This window comes from Pelophylax lessonae (assembly GCF_965119305.1).
Source record: "Pelophylax lessonae genome assembly, chromosome: 1".
Classification (NCBI taxonomy): Eukaryota; Metazoa; Chordata; class Amphibia; order Anura; family Ranidae; genus Pelophylax; species Pelophylax lessonae.
In genome coordinates this window covers 357187992-357206863 of record NC_138768.1, presented here as the reverse complement: position 1 = coordinate 357206863, position 18872 = coordinate 357187992, and the positions used below count along the sequence as shown (strand labels likewise).

The window sequence follows — 18872 nt, the reverse complement described above, 5'->3', positions numbered from 1 at the left end:
GAAGAAACCGTTTTTAAGACCTTTATACACCTCATTTGCTACATTTTGTTGCTGTACACTGAAGAGCTAACACAGAAAAGGCTAAACATATTTGATCCTGGAGCAACTCTCTGCATGTCTGCCAAGTGTATGACTGCAAGCCCCTACTCAAGCTTGGATTTGTCTTAACTGTGTCATTGTGGATAGCCAATGCAAACTTTGTGAAAAGTAGAGAAAAACTGCTGCATAAATGGTAAGGCATCATGCACACAGGGCATTTGCCCAGCTCTCCTTAACACCTTTCTTCCTGGCAGCAGTGTTTTGGCAGAAAAAAAAAATGCTTGATGTGTGCAAACACGTTTAGGCATGTCCATTAATTTCATTGGCCATAATTTATTCTGGCCTTCTAAATGAATAAACGCTCAAGCGGTTGATATGCCCAAACACATGTTTTGGCGCTGCTCCTGAATGCTGACAGTTTTTTTTTTTGGGGTTTTTTTTGTTTTTCTCCCCTCTTTTTTCCTTTCTGCCTCTAAACGCCTATGTGTGCATTGACACAGAGTACAACATGGAGAGGTGTTTAGAGGCAGGGGAAAAAAAAAATGCCGGACGCCCCTAAAAGCATTTTTTGTTCAGTGTGCATCAGGCCTTTAATAAATCGTTACACTTAAATGCAATTTTAGCATGTAGCATTTAAAAATTTACAGAAAGGGATTCCAGCAAGGCACTTAGCGTAAACCTGATCATCATACACCAATCAGCTATGTTATGACTGCCTACTATAACCTCTCGAAGGATGGACTTTACTAGACCTCTGAAGATACTCTGTGCTATCTGGCACCAAGCTGTCAGTAGCAGATTGTTTCATTCCTGTAAGTGGGGCCTACATGGCATTCACTTGTTTTTCCAGCACATCCCACAAATGCTCGATTTGAGATATGGAGAATTTGGAGGCCAAGTCAACAACTTCAACTTCTTGTTGTGTTCCTCAAACCGTTATTGAATTCATCAGACTGGGCCAGCTTCTTCCATTGCTCTGTTGTTCATTTCTGATGCTCATGTGCCCAGTGTAGGTGCTTTTGGCTGTGGACATGGGTTGGCACGGCCCCTCTGACTGGTCTGTGGCTCTCTGCACTGTGTGTTCTGAGACCTTTCTGTCAGACCAGCATTTAACCTTTTCAGCTGCAGTAGCTTTTCTATTTTTTGACTACACCTGCCAGCCTTCACTCCCCATGTACATCAATAAGCCTTGGTCGCTCATGACTGTTGCCGGTTTTCCTTCCTTGGACCTTTTTTGGTAGGTCCTGACTACTGCAGACCAGGAACACCCCATAAAAGCAGTAAATTTGGAGTTGCTCTGACCTGTTTGTCTTTGTCTAGCCATTACAAATTGGCCCTCAAATCCTTACATTTGTCCATTTTTCTTCCTGCTTTCAACACCTCAACTTCTTGGGCAACATTTTCACTTGCTGCCTAATATATCCCACCCACTTTTAAATGCCATAGTCACGAGATAATCTCTGTTCATTTTACCTGTCGCTGGTCATAATTTTTTATTGGCTAAGCAGTGTATATTTATATAAAATTTCAACCGTAACCTTACCTGTGTATCCAGCTTGTAAACTGTTTTCCATTTGCTCTAATATATAACTTGGAACCATCAGTTTTTGTCAGCTCTATGTGTAGTATTATGGTAAGAAGCTTACATTTTACTGCAGTGACTTCTGTTAGTTTGCCATGTTGGTCTGCAGGCCCATTTAAAAATGGAGCCAATGGATTGCTATTTAAAATATGGAGTAGCTTAGTTTTGCCCCAAACCTAAAAGCTTTCTTCCTTCATCAGTGTTTTCTACATGTGGCCTGCTTGTACGAAGATCATTTGCAGGTTTCATATTCTAGTTTTGAAGGCCACCACAAGCATAACACTTTAACCACTAATTCTTAGTAGGAATAATAGCAAGCAAAACAAAGAATAATTTGTACAGTCTGAAATGTTTAGCACACAGGCATAGAAAATAAAAGGATTATATTTGTATCAGACAATAGTTCCAACTCCTGACCTCTCTCCTCTCGACTAACCACCACAAATTCCCCTCTGGCCCATTCCGTGTGCAGCTGGAAAACCACTGCTGTGATGAAAGATTCTCATACTGGTTATTATGGAGGATTAGAGGCCAGTAGGGGCAGCTCTAGCACAAAGGCCACATTTCAGCCATGCCACGCTTGTCAGATGGTTACTGTGTTATGCTGGATTTCCAAAACAAGACAAGAGCTCTAGGCTACAATTATGTAAATATGCATTCTTCATGATGTGTAATCATTTTTACCTTGTGTCAAAATATATTTGCATGCCGACAGATTTACCATAACTACAGAAGAAAGCTTCCAACTAGGCATTATTGCAAAATAGTCCATGGACTTGCTAGGGTTTGTTTTCCATTTACTTTTTTCCTTTATACTTTACAGCATTAGAGTGAATCTCTAAAGAAGCAATGTTTTATATAGTAAATAAAAAAAATATCCAAAACAAACTACCTTATTGTGCGTAATGCTCCCCATTAGGTTCTCAAAGAAAAATAAATCTTCCACTATTGATCAAGATCAACAGTATTAAACTCAGGTGCTAACCATTGTTCTATCAACAATTTTTGTCAGGCGCAACGCGATCATCATGTTTTTGTTCTCCTATTCCTTTAACTGCTTCCGGACCGTCCCACCTACATACACTGCGGCAGGGTGGCCCCGGTACGTCATTTCGATGTCTGGTGCGCTCATGCGATCCGCTCCCACTAATCGGTGCTCCCACCAATCAGCAGGTCCAGTGGACCTAATGTTCACCGGCACCCAGCGATAATTTCCAAGCGAGGCAGAATGGCGGTCTGCCTATGTAAACAAGGGTGAGAGAGAGAGATCCTGTGTTTCTGCTAGGCAGGAACACGCATCTCTGTCTTCCCCCAGTCAAAGCATCCCCCCACACAGTTAGCAAGCACTCCCAGGGAACACATTTAACCCTTTGATTGCCTCTGTTAACCCCTTTTTTTGCCAGTGTCAATACAGTGACAGTGCATTTTCTCTTTCGTTCATCGACAAACCCAGTGCTCCATAAATCATAACTACTGGGTTATATCGCCTCCTCCAGGAGTAGGACTAGGCAGAGCAAAAAACACCTGGCTACGCCCATGGGCCCTCCTCAGCTTGGTATATAACCCCCCCCCCCACACTCTGCTCTAGGTAATCCGTCTTTAATGTATCTAGTCAGGAGTAAAGACCTAGGCTCCCAGTGGGATCTCTGGTCCTAGCAATTTTTTCTCCTTCCCTACATCTTTTTTGTTTTTTTCTCTTGGTAGATCTACAATCAACTGCCAATGGGCTGGGTAATCTAAATCCAGTTGGCCCAGCCAGCGAGCACACCACAGCTACGCACTAGGTCAGTTGCGACATAGCCTCACGGACAAAGGCTGGCTCCCGAGTTAAACTTGTTGCAGGGTCACATACGACCGGGCTTGGGTCTGGGTCGCAGAAGTCCCTTGGCCGACCGCTCCCCTACTTCAATGGCGAGGATTCTGTCTGGAGTGTTACCCACATCATGGAAGGCCAAGTGCAGTCCCCCCCTCTCCCCTTATGGTGTTTTTTTGGGGGGTGGACATGGGTAACCTCCAGCAAAGGTTCCCTCCTACCATCCTTAAAATCCCTCAGTGAGCTAGGCTCCCCCCCCCCCCATTTTTTAATTGTCCATCTGACTATGATAGGGGCATTTCTTGTAAGTTCAGACAGGGACTTGAATTGCCTTTCTACAGTGTTCTACAATGTACAGTTGGTTGCTACCATAAATGATTTCTAGTTATTTGCTCCTCATATATGTCCTACCTTACGATTTTAAAGCTGCCAGCATCCTCGGTGTTTACTGTTAAACAGTCATTTCATGGGTGGCTATAGACAAAGCTTTAACGCATAGATGAATCTTTATTGTAGTCATGTCTGTATTTTCAAAACTCATTGGAAACAGGTAAATAGAACAGTTACATTATTGAAAATAATGTTTGTGTTAACTTTGAACTGAGCCTAATGGCTGCTGAAGCTTCCCTCCTTAGTAGTTCTCTTGCCGACTGATTGGAAAATGGAGTAGCAATAAATTGACTGTGCCATCCTGTACGTGTCCCCTTACTGTCAGACTGAAAGCACTGTGCAATAATAGTTTTGCATTCCCATACAAGTCTATGGAAATGCAAAAGCTATTTGAAGCAGATCAGATGTACAGGTCAATGAATTCTGACTGATCTCAGAAGCATCTCAACCTGATACCATTGACATAGGTCAAAGTCTGAGTGCTGATAATGCCAGGTCACTCTGATGTCAACCTAATTCATAAAAGGTAATATCTAGGTTTGCAAAGGCATTTTATGCACAAAAAGTTGATTTATATCCTTTGTGGCTATAGAGAAATATATTAAAACCTATATATTCTAGCAGCGCAACTCTTTGGTAAAACGTAAGTGCAAGTGCTGTGTAATCTTATATTGCCAAATAAAGCTCATAGTCTACACATATCAACTGCTACAATCGACCAATAAAAATTCAAAAACAAAACCTTTAAACATGTAGCAAGTGAAAGAAATTCAAACACACGAAAAATCAATCATGGAAAAATTCTAAAAAAAAAAAAATGTCCATATAAATATCTTCTTCCTCCTCTGTGAATAAGCAGAATGTGATGCAAGACAAAACACACAAAGTGTCTGTGCATTCTTCCACCTGTGCTGACTTGGCCACTCACCCTACCTTAGGACTCCTGTTATACCAGTGATTTATAATAAGTGTTTCCCCTTATGGTTATAATCCAGTCGTAGTGGCAAGTAAACCATCTGTTCCCCTTGCACATACGCTCTCCTTAACAGGTGTAATCACGAGATGGCAGTCCTATGCAACAGAAGATAGGCAAATCTAATGCTCTCTATATAAAATCACTTTATTCTGGCTAAAATGTATTGCATTCTACTCGCATAAAAGCCACTTAACCTATACCAGCTATCCACTCATATACAAAAACTGGCTTACCACCGTGTATCTAGGAATGGCCGCGGGAGGACATCTGATGTCAGGCTCCTATCCCATTTGTCAGTGGGGAGGAGCCTAACCCCATCCCGCAGTTTCAATATGCACGGCTGCCCATAATGAAGCCGTCAGCTGTACTAATGTTTTTCTTGGAGGCACTCCGGCCAGAACTAATGCCAGTGACACACGGAATGGAAAAAATTCAGTATTCCATGGGACACCACTTCCATTGTTGACAACTATGGCAACTCTTGATCTGCTAATCCAAGTACCAAAACCTACTCTAGCAATCCTCCTCAGTAAACTCTAACGAGCAGGGCCCTCTGATTCCTCCTGTATTGATATATATTGTGACTGTACTGTCTACCCTAATGTTGTAAAGCACTGCAAAACTGTTGGTGCATATAAATCCTGTACTATAATCTCACAGCCATTCTTCACATATTATTGGAAAAAAATACATTGCAAATATCTAAAAAGTGCTTGCCATAAATGGTTATAAAGGACCCATTAAATCCCAGGTAATATTCAATCAGATTGGTAATCTTGGTTGATAATTTTTTGTCTTCTATAATATCTCATCATTATGTTCCACATATTTTACATACTCAATGTAATTTTAAAATAGTGAGATATTGTGTATAAATATCACTTTTTTGTTCCCTTATCTATCTCAATTTTTATTTATTTTTTTTAAATATAGTTGTGTTTCAGGATTATACTTATTTTTCACATTATAACTTTTTTTATTATTCATTATTTCGTATATGATCTTGTCTCCCCGTTTTTCAGAATTCTGTGGGATTTATTTTATTAATATTTCCCTTTTTATTCAATTTTGATTTATTTTTGGTCGTCTTTCATTCGTTGCATTATCATTATTTTATGCATGGTTACTTTTACTATTCCCCTGGTGTGTATTGACCATTACCTTATATTTAATAATGTGTCCTCTATTACCAAGCACTTTTTAGATATTTGCATTGTATTTTTTATGATTTTTTTTTTTTTTTTACAATAATATGTGAAGGATGGCTGCGAGATGAGGTTTTGGTACTTGGCTTAGCAGATCAAGAGATGCCATAGTTGCCAACGACAGAATTTGACTCATAACGTAAGGTGAGCAGGCAGTCGGCACAGGTGGAGGATTGCACGGGCACTTTTTTATGTTTTGTCTTGCATCACATTGTGTATTCACAGAGGTGAAAGAAGATATTTATATGGTAATTTTTTGGATATTTTAGGATTTTTTTCATGATTGATTTTTTTTTTTGTGTGAATTCCTTTCACTTGCTACATGCTAAAAAGTTTTGTTTTTCGATTTTCATTGATCAATTGTAGTAGTTGATCTATGTATAATATGAGTTTTATTTGGTAATACAATATTACAAAGCACTTGCACTTTAGGTTTACTAAAAAGTTGCGCTGCATTAGTATATAAGTTTATGATTTGCTAAATTGAGGTGAAAACACTTTTGTGGTGCTAGCAGCAATTCATAGAAGATTCACTTGTTCGTTTTTCATAATTTTACCCAGTTGTCTGCAACAATTAATATTTGCTTTGTACACGTATATATATTTTCTTATTGAATTGGGCAATTAGAGGTTGTGCTGATTAGAATATTCACATATAGAGGAATATACTGTATAAATGCGTTTTTGTCCCTAGAGTTCGGCTTTAAATGACATAACCATAACTGAAATGTTTGTCTTATATCATTAGCTAGGATTGCCACTTTAAAGGCAGTGAAACAGTTTTATGTATGAATGTCAAAACAAATGCAGTCATAGTGATTTGGTGTTTTAATAAAATTTTCTTTTTTTTTTTGCAGACAGACAGACCTACACCCCCAAGTAATTCAGCATTTTCCCTCCTGGATAGTTTACAGCATGGCCATTTTCCACAGGATTTCTGTTGTAATCTTGTCATTACTGCTTTACTAAATAATGGGCACCTGAGCAGTCTCAGAAGGATCATTCTCACCACTGTTCCAGCACCAGATGATACATACAGAGATGCAAGCGAATGTAACACTTCCATGGAGGGGATCTTCATTTCAGGCCTTCTTGTCCAATATTAGACACACTGAGCCACCATGCCTCAGACAATATTTTACCTTTTTATGTCATTGTTGCTGTTTAATTAATATGTGATTCTTTTTGTATTTTTACTTTTGTTATTTTAAATGCTTTAAAATTCTTAAAGTCTGTGGATCTGCTGATGTACAGTGCCTTTGCTGCTATGGATCAAAATCAAAAAGGACATTGTAGATAAATTTTACCGTATACGTAGAAATGAGTTTATTTCCTACTAGAAATGAATCAATACTGAAAGTCGGACTGTTCTACTGAACTTGCAAAATGTGGTAGCAAAAAATGGTGTTTTCAGTACACAGTGTTTGATGTCATTAACAGTTTCGTAATAATCTACAGTGTAGAAAGATTTTGATACTAAATTGTGTCATTGTACATAATTATATTACATTGTTGACCACAAGTACATATATTATACTAGATTGTTTGTGCATTCAGACTTTTAAGCATTAAACTTAAGTAACTTCTAATATTTCTGTGAACTTGTGTTTGTTAACAAAGTTAATTCTATAATTAACCTCCTTCAATTAATTAGTCATTATACTGTATCTTTTGGACACTTAACAGCACTGGAAAATTCACCCATAAATCCTCCACTAATTGCACTTTTTTTTTTTCCTTTGACATTATCTGGAACATCTCCCAGAGAAATTTTGGTCTTAATTTTTTTAATTAGGCTACATCATTAGAGTCCATCTGGACACTGCAAAACCCAGCCATTCGTAATTGTTGAAGAGGTTTAAAGCACTCAGTGACAGAAGGCATACGTCAACCTAAAACTTGAATCCCAGTCCCTTTTATACAATGCAGTTTATTTTGCCTCTTAGTCATAACAGCATCCCTTAGAATACAGTTTTTCTTCTTGATCATGTATGTCATTACAAGACACTAGCACAGTATGAATTATCATGTTTAGTTAAAGGGTCCCTGCCCCCCAAAATCCATGCATGCAGCCTGGCTGGAGTGGAAAGTGGTGGTGGGGGGCAGCAAGCGTGTAGCCCCACCCTCCCTCCCTCAACACCTTGTTTCTATACTGATGTGGACCAGGCCCTCATCCCCACATCTCTGTCCCAGTGGAGGTGGGGTCTGCTGGGGGACCTAAATTAATCTAGAAAATGGCGGTCCCAAGATATCTGCCCTCTATGTGAATGAGTAAGAGGTACACTGTTCACAAAAAAGCGAAGTAGCAAGAATACCGCTACATAAATAATTCAAATATGTCTAAAAAGTAATGTCCCACAAAATCCAAAAAGTAATGTTCAGTGATGTCCAAAACAAAATATTCCATGAGGTCCAAAACAAATGTCCCACCATGGTCTTCTGCTGATTCAACAGCAAAATATCAATGCCGTTATTCAGTAAGATAGTGATTGGCATCCTAGCAACCAATGACACATCCCTGCTGGCCGGGGGGGATTGCCAGTGGAAAAATAGCCAACATCAGGACATTTTTAATTGGGGATAATGGGTATAACAGGTGTATTCCTAGCTTTTATTATACAGTGTGTATATACTATCAATAAAATATATTCCTCCTGTCATAATTCATTAACTAATAATGGGGTATAGCCATTTTATATTGCAACTTTCTGTGCAATTTGTTTTTCCGAATGATTCAGTAAATGTTTTGGGGTTTGTTTTTTAGTAGGGGTTAGTGGAAATGCTTTGGCCAAGCTATCCTGTGGTGGTAAATCCATTACGTGTAAGATTGAGCCCTGAGGTCTTACTGGTTATTTACACATAATATACTGTAATTGCTTGTCTGTATGTTCCAAATACATTTGCCAAGCTCTCCTTCACACCTCTACTTCCAGCTGCTGACATGCTTGCTCTGCAGATCCCTTTTGGATGAATTGCACTGGACAGAGTTAGTGATATCACTCACAGCCGCCCAGACTCTTACTATCTCAGCTTTCTTACTGGTATACAAGATCTTTAAAAGCGGTAGTGGTTTCAAATGTCTGTTATGGTCATTCTGCACTACCTAGCAGATCTTGGCTCACAGACTCATGGCAGCCATTATGACTTGATAACATGGGTCACTTATAGCTGCTTTGCTGGCCCTAAATATAGCTATTGAACTGAGATATAAGGTGTACAACAGAGGACTGTTGACCCAGAAAGCCAGGAATTATTACTTCAGTAGTTGTAAACCTCAGACGAAATGAAATATATATATGAAATATATATATGAAATATGAACAATGTATAGTGTGTCCTAGTTTCAATCCAGAGCAATGTGTCATTTCTGTCTGTGCTTCTTTCCTCTATCAATATGAATCACTTCTGACAGGTTTCCTGACACCAAGAGAAAAATGGTGACAGGGTAGGCCACAACCTGTGATTGACAGCTTCCACTTTCTTCCTGTGTGCTGTGTGAAGGGGGTGTGTCCCTTCTCTCATCAGCTCTCAGGACTCTCCTAATGTAATTTTAGATCTCTGCCCCCCAGCTTTTCAGAGCTGAGAGATCCTGGGTAATTTTGCACTTTGAACGAATGACTGCTCTAGTTACACAGTTACAACCTAATGTAAAAATCTCTGTGTATCACCTGAGGCCAGTCAGTTCATTGGGTATAGGTAAGGGTTTACAACCACTTTAGGAAGAAATTTGTAAGTTACATTGTTTACACTGGTAGAATGATCGTAATTTGTAATAAAAGGTTCTCATCCTAAAACAACCAGTTCCTTTAAAAATTTCCTTGTGCATCTCCCCTGCTACAATCTTCTTTCTGATTTGACCAAGTAATGGATGCCTCGCTGTGTTTTCTCCATACAAACTAGTTATACAGCCGTTGCCAAATGTTTTGAGAATGACAAATTATTAATTTTCACAAATCACTGCTGCTTCAGTATTTTTAAATCTTTTTCAGATGTCACTATGGTATACTAAAGTATAATTACAAGCATTTCATAAGTGTCAAAGGCTTTATTGACAATTACATTAGTTTTATGCAGTCAATATTTGGGTGGTGACCCTTCTTTTTGAAGGACCTATGCAATTCGCCCTGGCATGCTATCAATCAACTTCTGGGCCACATCCTGGCTGATGGCAGCCCATTCTTGAATATTCAATGCTTGGATTTTGTCAGAATTTGTGGGGGGTTTTTTTGTTCACCCGCCTCTTGAGGATTGACCACAAGTTCTCAATGGGATTAAGGTCTGGGGAGTTTCCTGGCCAGGGACACAAAATGTTTGATGTTTTGTTCCCCAAGCTACTTTGTGATCACTTTTGCCTCATGATAAGGTAATATTTGCATCATGCTGTAAAAGGCATTGTTCGTCACCAAACTCTTCTTGGATGGAATTTGCTCCGAGTATGTTTTGTACCATTCTTTAGTCATGGTTGTGTTCTTAGGCATAATTGTGAGAGAGCCCACTCCCTTGGCAGAGAAGCAACCCCACGCATAAATGGTCTCAGGATCCTTTACTGTTGGCATGATGCAGGACTGATGGCAGCGCTCACCTTTTCATCTCTGGGCAAAAGTTTTTCCCGGATGCCTTAAACAATCAGAAAGGGGATTCATCAGAGAAAATACCTTTACCCCAGTCCTCAGCAGTCCAATCCCTGTATACCCTTTGCAGAATATAAGTCTGTCCCTGATGTTTTTCCTGGAGAGATGTAGCTTTTTTGCTGCGTTCTTGACACCCGGCCGTCCTTCAAAAGTCTTCGCCTCACTGTGCGTGCAGATGCACTCTCACCTGTCTGCTGCCATTCCTGAGCAAGCGCTGCACTGGTAGTGCCCCAATCCTCCAGCTGAATCAACTGTAGGAGACGGTTTCTTGGGCGCCCTGAAGTCTTCTTCAAAAATGCAGTGGAAATGTTTTTTATGGGATTCGGTTCATTTTCATGGCAAACAGGGACTTTGCAATTAATTGCAATTCAGCTGATCACTCTTCATAACATTCTAGAGTAAATGCAAATGGCCATCATAAAAACTGAGGCAGCAGACATTGTGAAAATGTTATTTTTGTGTCATCCCCAAAACTTTTGGCCACGGCTGTATATTTTTTCTATTCAAGAACACTTGACTGTGACAATCATTCGATAACACCAATCTGCATAATTCATTGGCCAGAAGTGTACCTACCTGTATTCCTAAAATCAGATATACCCGATCCACTGCCTAACTTACTTCATCCTTAAGCAACTCTAATCTTTAAAAGCATCATGTTGTACAGGTCCATGTTTTGGGGCAAACTATTTATTTTTAACCACCTCAATATAATGCCTCATATTAGAGTGGTTACTTCTCTTCAGTTGGTTATTCTCTTTTAACATAGGTGATCTGAGCAGCTATACAGGTGGTAGAAGTGGGTACCCCACCCTCCTGCCACCACCACCTTTCTCAGGTTCTTCTGTCCCACCAGGGAGCCCAGGGGTGATATAACCAACTGCATCTCATATTGTACACAGAGTGAGTGGAATTCATGTTCTTCCCCCTGTGTGATTTAAAAAACCAGAGGATTTTGTCACTTTCGGTTTTGATCTTGGATTGATCTGGTATTTTGGAGGCCAGAGGAGAGATCTGGTTTCTAATTGACCCCAGATTTCTATATAAAGCGGACCTGTCACAGCCCATGCAATCACAAGGGATAAGTTCATCATTACGACAGCTATAAAGTTGTTCTAAAAAAGTAAAGGTGCAAAAAAAAAAGCACCCTCCTGCTCACACGCAAAGGTGAACACACATATATAAACAGAAATCACACCACACATGTGAGGTGTCCCCCCCTGAACGTCAGTGTAAGCAATAATTCTAGCATCAGACCTCCTGCGTATCTCTAAAATTACCTGTAAAGGCTTTGAAAGCCTCGCCTATGGATATTTTTAGGTATCTAGAGTTCACCCTCCTTCCACGGGCGTACGCAATTTTACAGCATGACATGTTAGGTATCCAATTACTCAGCATAACATCATCTTTCATACTGCACCCTAAATTGGTTATTATATTGCATTTGTGTACACTAAAATTCATTAAAGTGTATTTTTTTCCTGAAAATTTGTGTTCGATAAACTGCTGCGCAAATATCGTGCAACATAAAAAATTGCAAGAACAACCATTTAATTCTCCAGGGTCTCTGCTTAACCGCTTGCTGACCGCTGCATGACTATTTACTGCGGCAGTCGGCCCCCTACAGGCAAACCGACGTAGGGCTACGTCACTCGCCAACGAGCCTTTAGGGGACGAGCCCCCGCTCGTTCACCAACATCCCCACGTGAGTGACCGGCGGCTCCGATGTCCGCCGGTCACTCGCGATCTCCTGCTGGAGAGGGAGAAAGGCAGGCGGCTAATGTAAACCAAGCTGCCTGTCATTCTCCCTGATGTAACTGCAGAGATCATACGATCCTGCTATGTAGGATTGTATGTCTCTGTGGTTACATCACAAGCCATGCCCCCCCAAAGTTAGAATCACGCCCCTAGGGATACATTTAACCCAGTGATCACCAATAAAGTTAACCCCTTCCCTGCCAGTGTCATTTTTACAGTAACAGTGTATATTTATAGCACTGATTACTGTAGTAATGTCACTGGTACCCCCAAAAGTGTCAAAAATGTCAGTCAAGGGTCCGATCTGTCCGCCGCAATGTCGCAGTCCCACAAAAAAAAAAAACACAGATCGCCGCCATTACTAGTAAAAAAAAAAAAAAACAATAAAAATGACAAATCTTTCCCGTAGTTAGACGCAATAACTTTTGCGCAAACCAATCAAAATACGTTTATTGCGATTTTTTTTTTTTTTTTTACCAAACATATGTAGCAGAAAACAAATTGGCCTAAAAATGTTAAAGTTTGATTTTTACATTTTTTTGGGGAATTTCATTTAAAAAAATTTGAAAAATATTGTTATTTTTTCAAAATTGTCGCTCTTTTTTTGTTTATAGCGCAAAAAGTATTTTAATCGGGTAACTTTAAAATATTACACATAAATGTTTTATATTTCCCATTCTCAGTCAACAGGTTGGTGCTCTTTTAAAATAAAATCCTCTGTGAGGTCTCAACCTTTTAAGAAGCTGCTGTGCTGAAAAGATCTTTATGCAGGGACTTGCCCTATCCTTGCTAGCAAAAACTGCAAAGTCTGTATCAAGGAATTAAAACCGTTAACCAGACAGAATAAAAGTAATGCTGGGTTTTCTTTTTATAAAGTTTAGAATGCTTTGCAAATACTGTGTTAGGAATGTGTTAATGTAGCCTAAAGCTTGATACACACTATAAAAATTTTTTTCGTTTTTTTTTTTCATTTTGATTTACCAAAACCATATACTATGAGGTCAGACCTAAACACTTTCAATTTGTATGCAATCAGGCAGGCCCTTGCACTACATAGGTGAAGGTAAATATAAAGGAAATTGAACAACAAAAGTTGTATAGTGTGTATCCAGCTTTATGGTTCCTTTTTTGTTGGTTCATTACACGAATTTTAAGTTTGTGTTCAGGATCATGGCACATTTAAGAACCGGCAATGGGCCGCCGTGTAAATCCATCAACTCGCAGTCTAATATCCATTAATGTTTTTATTGCTGTATGAATGTGAAGAAAGGCAAATTTCAGCTTTACAAATTTCAGCTTTACAATGGATTCTAGATGCCATAGCACCCCACAAACATAAATACATTAGAAACATTTATTATAATATGTTAAAATCAAACTATAAAATAAAAAAATTAATTTGTGTGTACTTAAAGTTCCTCAAACTATTGAGTTGATTGTTATGCTTTAAAGGACATACAAGTTACATGGTTCAAAGGGGCATTGCAGGACTGCTCTGGTTTCTAAGGATTAGTATTTGTTTTGAAATATAGGCTGCAATTGAATATTCTGGAAAGCTACCTGTGCATATATGCAAGATAGAAAGTTTACAGTGCCTTGAAAAAGTATTCATACCCCTTGAAATTTTCCATGCTTCTACCAAAAATTTAAATATATTTTATTGGGATTTTTTGTGAAGGACCAACACAAAGTGGCACATAATTGTGAAGTGGAAGGAAAATAATGAATGTTTTTCGAAATTGAATACTTTGTAGAATCACCTTTCGCTGCAATTACAGCTGCAAGTCTTTTTGGGTATGTCTCTACCAGCTTTGCACATCTAGAGAGTGAAATTTTTGCCCTTTCATCTTTGCAAAATAGCTCAAGCTCTGTCAAATTGGATATAGAGCATCTGTTAACAGCAATTTTTAAGTCTTGCCACAGATTCTCGCTTGGATTTAGATCTGGACTTTGGGCCATTCTAACACATGAATATGCTTTGATCTTAACCATTCCATTGTAGCTCTGGCTGTATGTTTAGAGTCGTTGTCCTGCTGGAAGGTGAACCTCCGGACCAGTCTCAAGTCTTTTGCAGATTCTAACAGGTTTTCTTCTTGCCCTGTATTTGGCTCCATCGACCATCAACTCTGACCACCTTCCATGTTCCTGCTGAAGAAAAGCATCCCCATAAAATTATGCTGCCATCACGTTTTACGATCGGGGTGGTGTGTTCAGGGTGATGTGCAGTGCTATTTTCCACCAAACATAGCGTTTTGCTTTTAAGCCAAAATTTTCAATTTTGGTCTCATCTGACCAGAGCATCTTCTTCCACAGGTTTGCTGTGTCCACCACATGGCTTCTCACAAACTGCAAACACAACTTCTTATGGCTTTCTTCTTGCCACTCTTCCATAAAGGCCAGATTTGTGCAGTGTCTTTGCCCAGCCTGTCCGTTTAGGGGGGTAGCCATGTCTTGGTAGGTTTCCAGTTGTGCCATACTCTTTCCATTTTTGGATGATGGATTGAACTGTGCTCCGTGAGATGTTCAAAGCTTGGGATATTTTTTTACCTAACCCTGCTTTAAAGATCTCCACAACTTAATCCCTGACCTGTCTGGTGTATTCCTTGGCCTTCATGATGCTGTTTGTTCACTAAGGTTCTCTAAAAAACCTCTGAGGGCTTCCCAGAACAGCTGTATTTTTACTGAGGTTAAATTACACACAGGTGGACTCTTTTTTCCTAATTAGGTGACTTCTGAGAGAAATTGGTTCCACTAGATTGTAGTTAGGGGTTTTAGAGTAAAGGGGGCTGAATACAAATGAGCATCACACTTTTCAGATATTTGTAAATTTAATTTTGAAAACTATTTAATTTCCCCTCCTCTTCACAATTATGTGCCACTTTGTGTTGTTCAAGTGTTGGTCTATCACATAAAATCCCAATAAAATACATTTACATTTTTGGATGTAACATAACAAAATGTGAAAAATTTCAATGGGTATGAATACTTTTTCAAGGCATTATATATACAGTGGGTACGGAAAGTATTCTGACCCCCTTAAATTTTTCACTCTTTGTTATATTGCAGCCATTTGCTAAAATCATTTAGGTTCATTCTTCTTCCTCATGAATGTACACATAGCACCCCATACTGACAGAAAAACACAGAATTGTTGACATTGTTGCAGATTTATGAAAAAAGAAAAACTGAAATATCACATGGTCCTAAGTATTCAGACCCTTTGCTCAGTATTTAGTAGAAGCCCCCTTTTGATCTAATACAGCCAGGAGTCTTTTTGGGAAAGATGCAACAAGTCTTTCACACCTGGATTTGGGGATCCTCTGCCATTCCTCCTTGCAGATCCTCTCCAGTTCTGTCAGGTTGGATGGTAAACGTTGGTGGACAGCCATTTTTAGGTCTCTCCAGAGATGCTCAATTGGGTTTAAGTCAGGGCTCTGGCTGGGCCATTCAAGAACAGGCACGGAGTTGTTGTGAAGCCACTCCTTCGTTATTTTAGCTGTGTGCTTAGGGTCATTGTCTTGTTGGAAGGTAAACCTTCGGCCCAGTCTGAGGTCCAGAGCACTCTGGAGAAGGTTTTTGTCCAGGATATCCCTGTACTTGGCCACATTCATCTTTCCCTCGATTGCAACCAGTCATCCTGTCCCTGCAGCTGAAAAACACCCCCACAGCATGATGCTGCCACCACCATGCTTCACTGTTGGGACTGTATTGGACAGGTGATGAGCAGTGCCTGGTTTTCTCCACACATACCGCTTAGAATTAAGGCCAAAAAGTTCTATTTTGTTCTCATCAGACCAGAGAATCTTATTTCTCACCATCTTGGAGTCCTTCAGGTGTTTTTTAGCAAACTCCATGCGGGCTTTCATGTGTCTTACACTGAGGAGAGGCTTCCGTCGGGCCACTCTGCCATAAAGCCCCGACTGGTGGAGGGCTGCAGTGATGGTTGACTTTCTACAACTTTCTCCCATCTCCTGACTGCATCTCTGGAGCTCAGCCACAGTGATCTTTGGGTTCTTCTTTACCTCTCTCACCAAGGCTCTTCTCCCCCGATAGCTCAGTTTGGCCAGACGGCCAGCTCTAGGAAGGGTTCTGGTCATCCCAAACATCTTCCATTTGAGGATTATGGAGGCCACTGTGCTCTTAGGACCCTTAAGTGCAGCAGAAATCTTTTTGTAACCTTGGCCAGATCTGTGCCTTGCCACAATTCTGTCTCTGAGCTCTTCAGGCAGTTCCTTTGACCTAATGATTCTCATTTGCTCTGACATGCATTGTGATCTGGAAGGTCTTATATAGACAGGTGTGTGGCTTTCCTAATCAAGTCCAATCAGTATAATCAAACACAGCTGGACTCAAATGAAGGCGTAGAACCATCTCAAGGATGATCAGAAGAAATGGAAAGCACCAGAGTTAAATATATGAGTGTCACAGCAAAGGGTCTGAATACTTAGGACCATGTGATATTTCAGTTTTTCTTTTTTAATAAATCTGCAACAATGTCAACAATTCTGTGTTTTTCTGTCAGTATGGGGTGCTATGTATACATTCATGAGGAAGAAGAATGAACCTAAATGATTTTAGCAAATGGCTGCAATATAACAAAGAGTGAAAAATTTAGGGGGGTCTGAATACTTTCCGTACCCACTGTAGTATAGAAATGTCTGCTTTTAATGTATTATAACAAATATACAGTGGGAATTGAAAGTTTGGGCACCCCAGGTAAAAATTTATATTAATGTGCATAAAGAAGCCAAGGAAAGATGGAAAAATCTCCAAAAGGCATCAAATTACAGATTAGACATTCTTATAATATGTCAACAAAAGTTAGATTTTAATTCCATCACTGACACTTTCAAAATTACAGAAAACAAAAAAATGGCATCTGCAAAAGTTTGGGCACCCTGCAGAATTTATAGCATGCACTGCTCCCTTTGCAAGGCTGAGACCTGCCAGTGTCATGGATTGTTCTCAATCATCGTCTGGGAAGACCAGGTGATGTCAATCTCAAAGGTTTTAAATGCCCAGACTCATCTGACCTTGCCCCAACAATCAGCACCATGGGATCTTTTAAGCAGTTGTCTAGAAAACTGAAACTGAAAATAGTTGATGCTCACAAAGCTGGAGAAGGCTATTAGAAGATAGCAAAGCGTTTTCAGATGTCAATATCCTCTGTTCGGAATGTAATTAAGAAATGGCAGTCATCAGGAACAGTGGTAGTTAAAGCAAGATCTGGAAGACCAAGAAAAATATCAGACAGAACAGCTCGCAGGATTGTGAGAAAAACAATTCAAAACCCACGTTTGACTGCACGATCCCTCCAGAAAGATCTGGCAGACACTGGAGTTGTGGTACACTATTCCACTATAAAGAGATACTTGTACAAATATGGTCTTCATGGAAGGGTCATCAGAAGAAAACCTCTTCTACGTCCTCGTCACAAAAATCAGCATTTGAACTTTGCAAATTAACATATAGACAAGCCTGATGCATTTTGGAAACAAGTTCTGTGGACTGATGAGGTTAATATTGAACTTTTTGGCCAGAATGAGCAAATGTTAGGCATGGGGGTGGAGCAAGCATGCTTTGGGGTTGTATTGCAGCCAGTGGCACAGGGAACATCTCACGACTAGAAGGAAGAATGGATTCAATAAAATTTCAGCAAATTGTGGATGGTAACTTGATGCCATCTGTGAAAAAGCTGAAGTTAAAGAGGATGGCTTCTACAAATGGATAATGATCCTAAACACACCTCAAAATCCACGGGGGAATACATCAAGAGACGTAAACTGAAGGTTTTGCCATGGCCTTCCCAATCTCCTGACCTCAACATAATTGAAAATCTATGGATAGACCTTAAAAGAGCAGTGCGTGACAGACAGCCCAGAAATCTCAAAGAACTGGAAGACTTTTGTAAGGAAGAATGGGCAAAGATACCTCAAACAAGAATTGAAAGACTCTTGGCTGGCTACAAAAAGCATTTACAAGCTGTGATACTTGTACAAGATATTACCTCTGCAGGGTGCCCAAACTTTTGCAAACGCCATTTTTTTGTTTTCTGGTATTTTGAAAGTGTAAATGATGGAAATAAAATCTAACTTTTGTTGACATATTATAAGAATGTTGAATCTGTAATTTGATGCCTTTTGGAGATTTTTCCTTCTTTCCTTGGCTTTTTTTATGCACATTAATATAATTTTTTACCTGGGGTGCCCAAACTTTCGATCCCCACTGTGTGTATGTATATATATATATATATATATATATATATATATATCTATATATATATATTTTTTTTATTTAAACCTTTTTGTGGGCTACAATGACAACTATAATCATTTGTAAAGTTGAAGTAGCGGATAGAGAAGGGCAGAGTCGCCAATGTTGGTTTTTAGGGGGTGGGCCCATTTGTATTTGGTTTACCCAGGGGAGCTTCCCTTTTACCACTACATTGAGAGACTTCCATACCTGTGGTTTGGATGAC

The 18872-nt window shown here is 39.6% G+C and overlaps 1 protein-coding gene across 3 annotated transcripts in view; it reads left to right on the top strand.

The window, feature by feature from the left end:
• LOC309561965 (transducin-like enhancer protein 4) overlaps positions 1–7594 on the top strand; it is a 200143-nt gene extending 192549 nt beyond the window's left edge. For all 3 annotated transcript variants that reach the window (XM_082266057.1, XM_082266056.1, XM_082266055.1), the window contains one exon: positions 6867–7594. The gene's annotated coding sequence lies outside the window, so the exon portion shown is untranslated. The remainder of the gene's footprint in view (positions 1–6866) is intronic.
• Positions 7595–18872: the final 11278 nt, after the last annotated feature.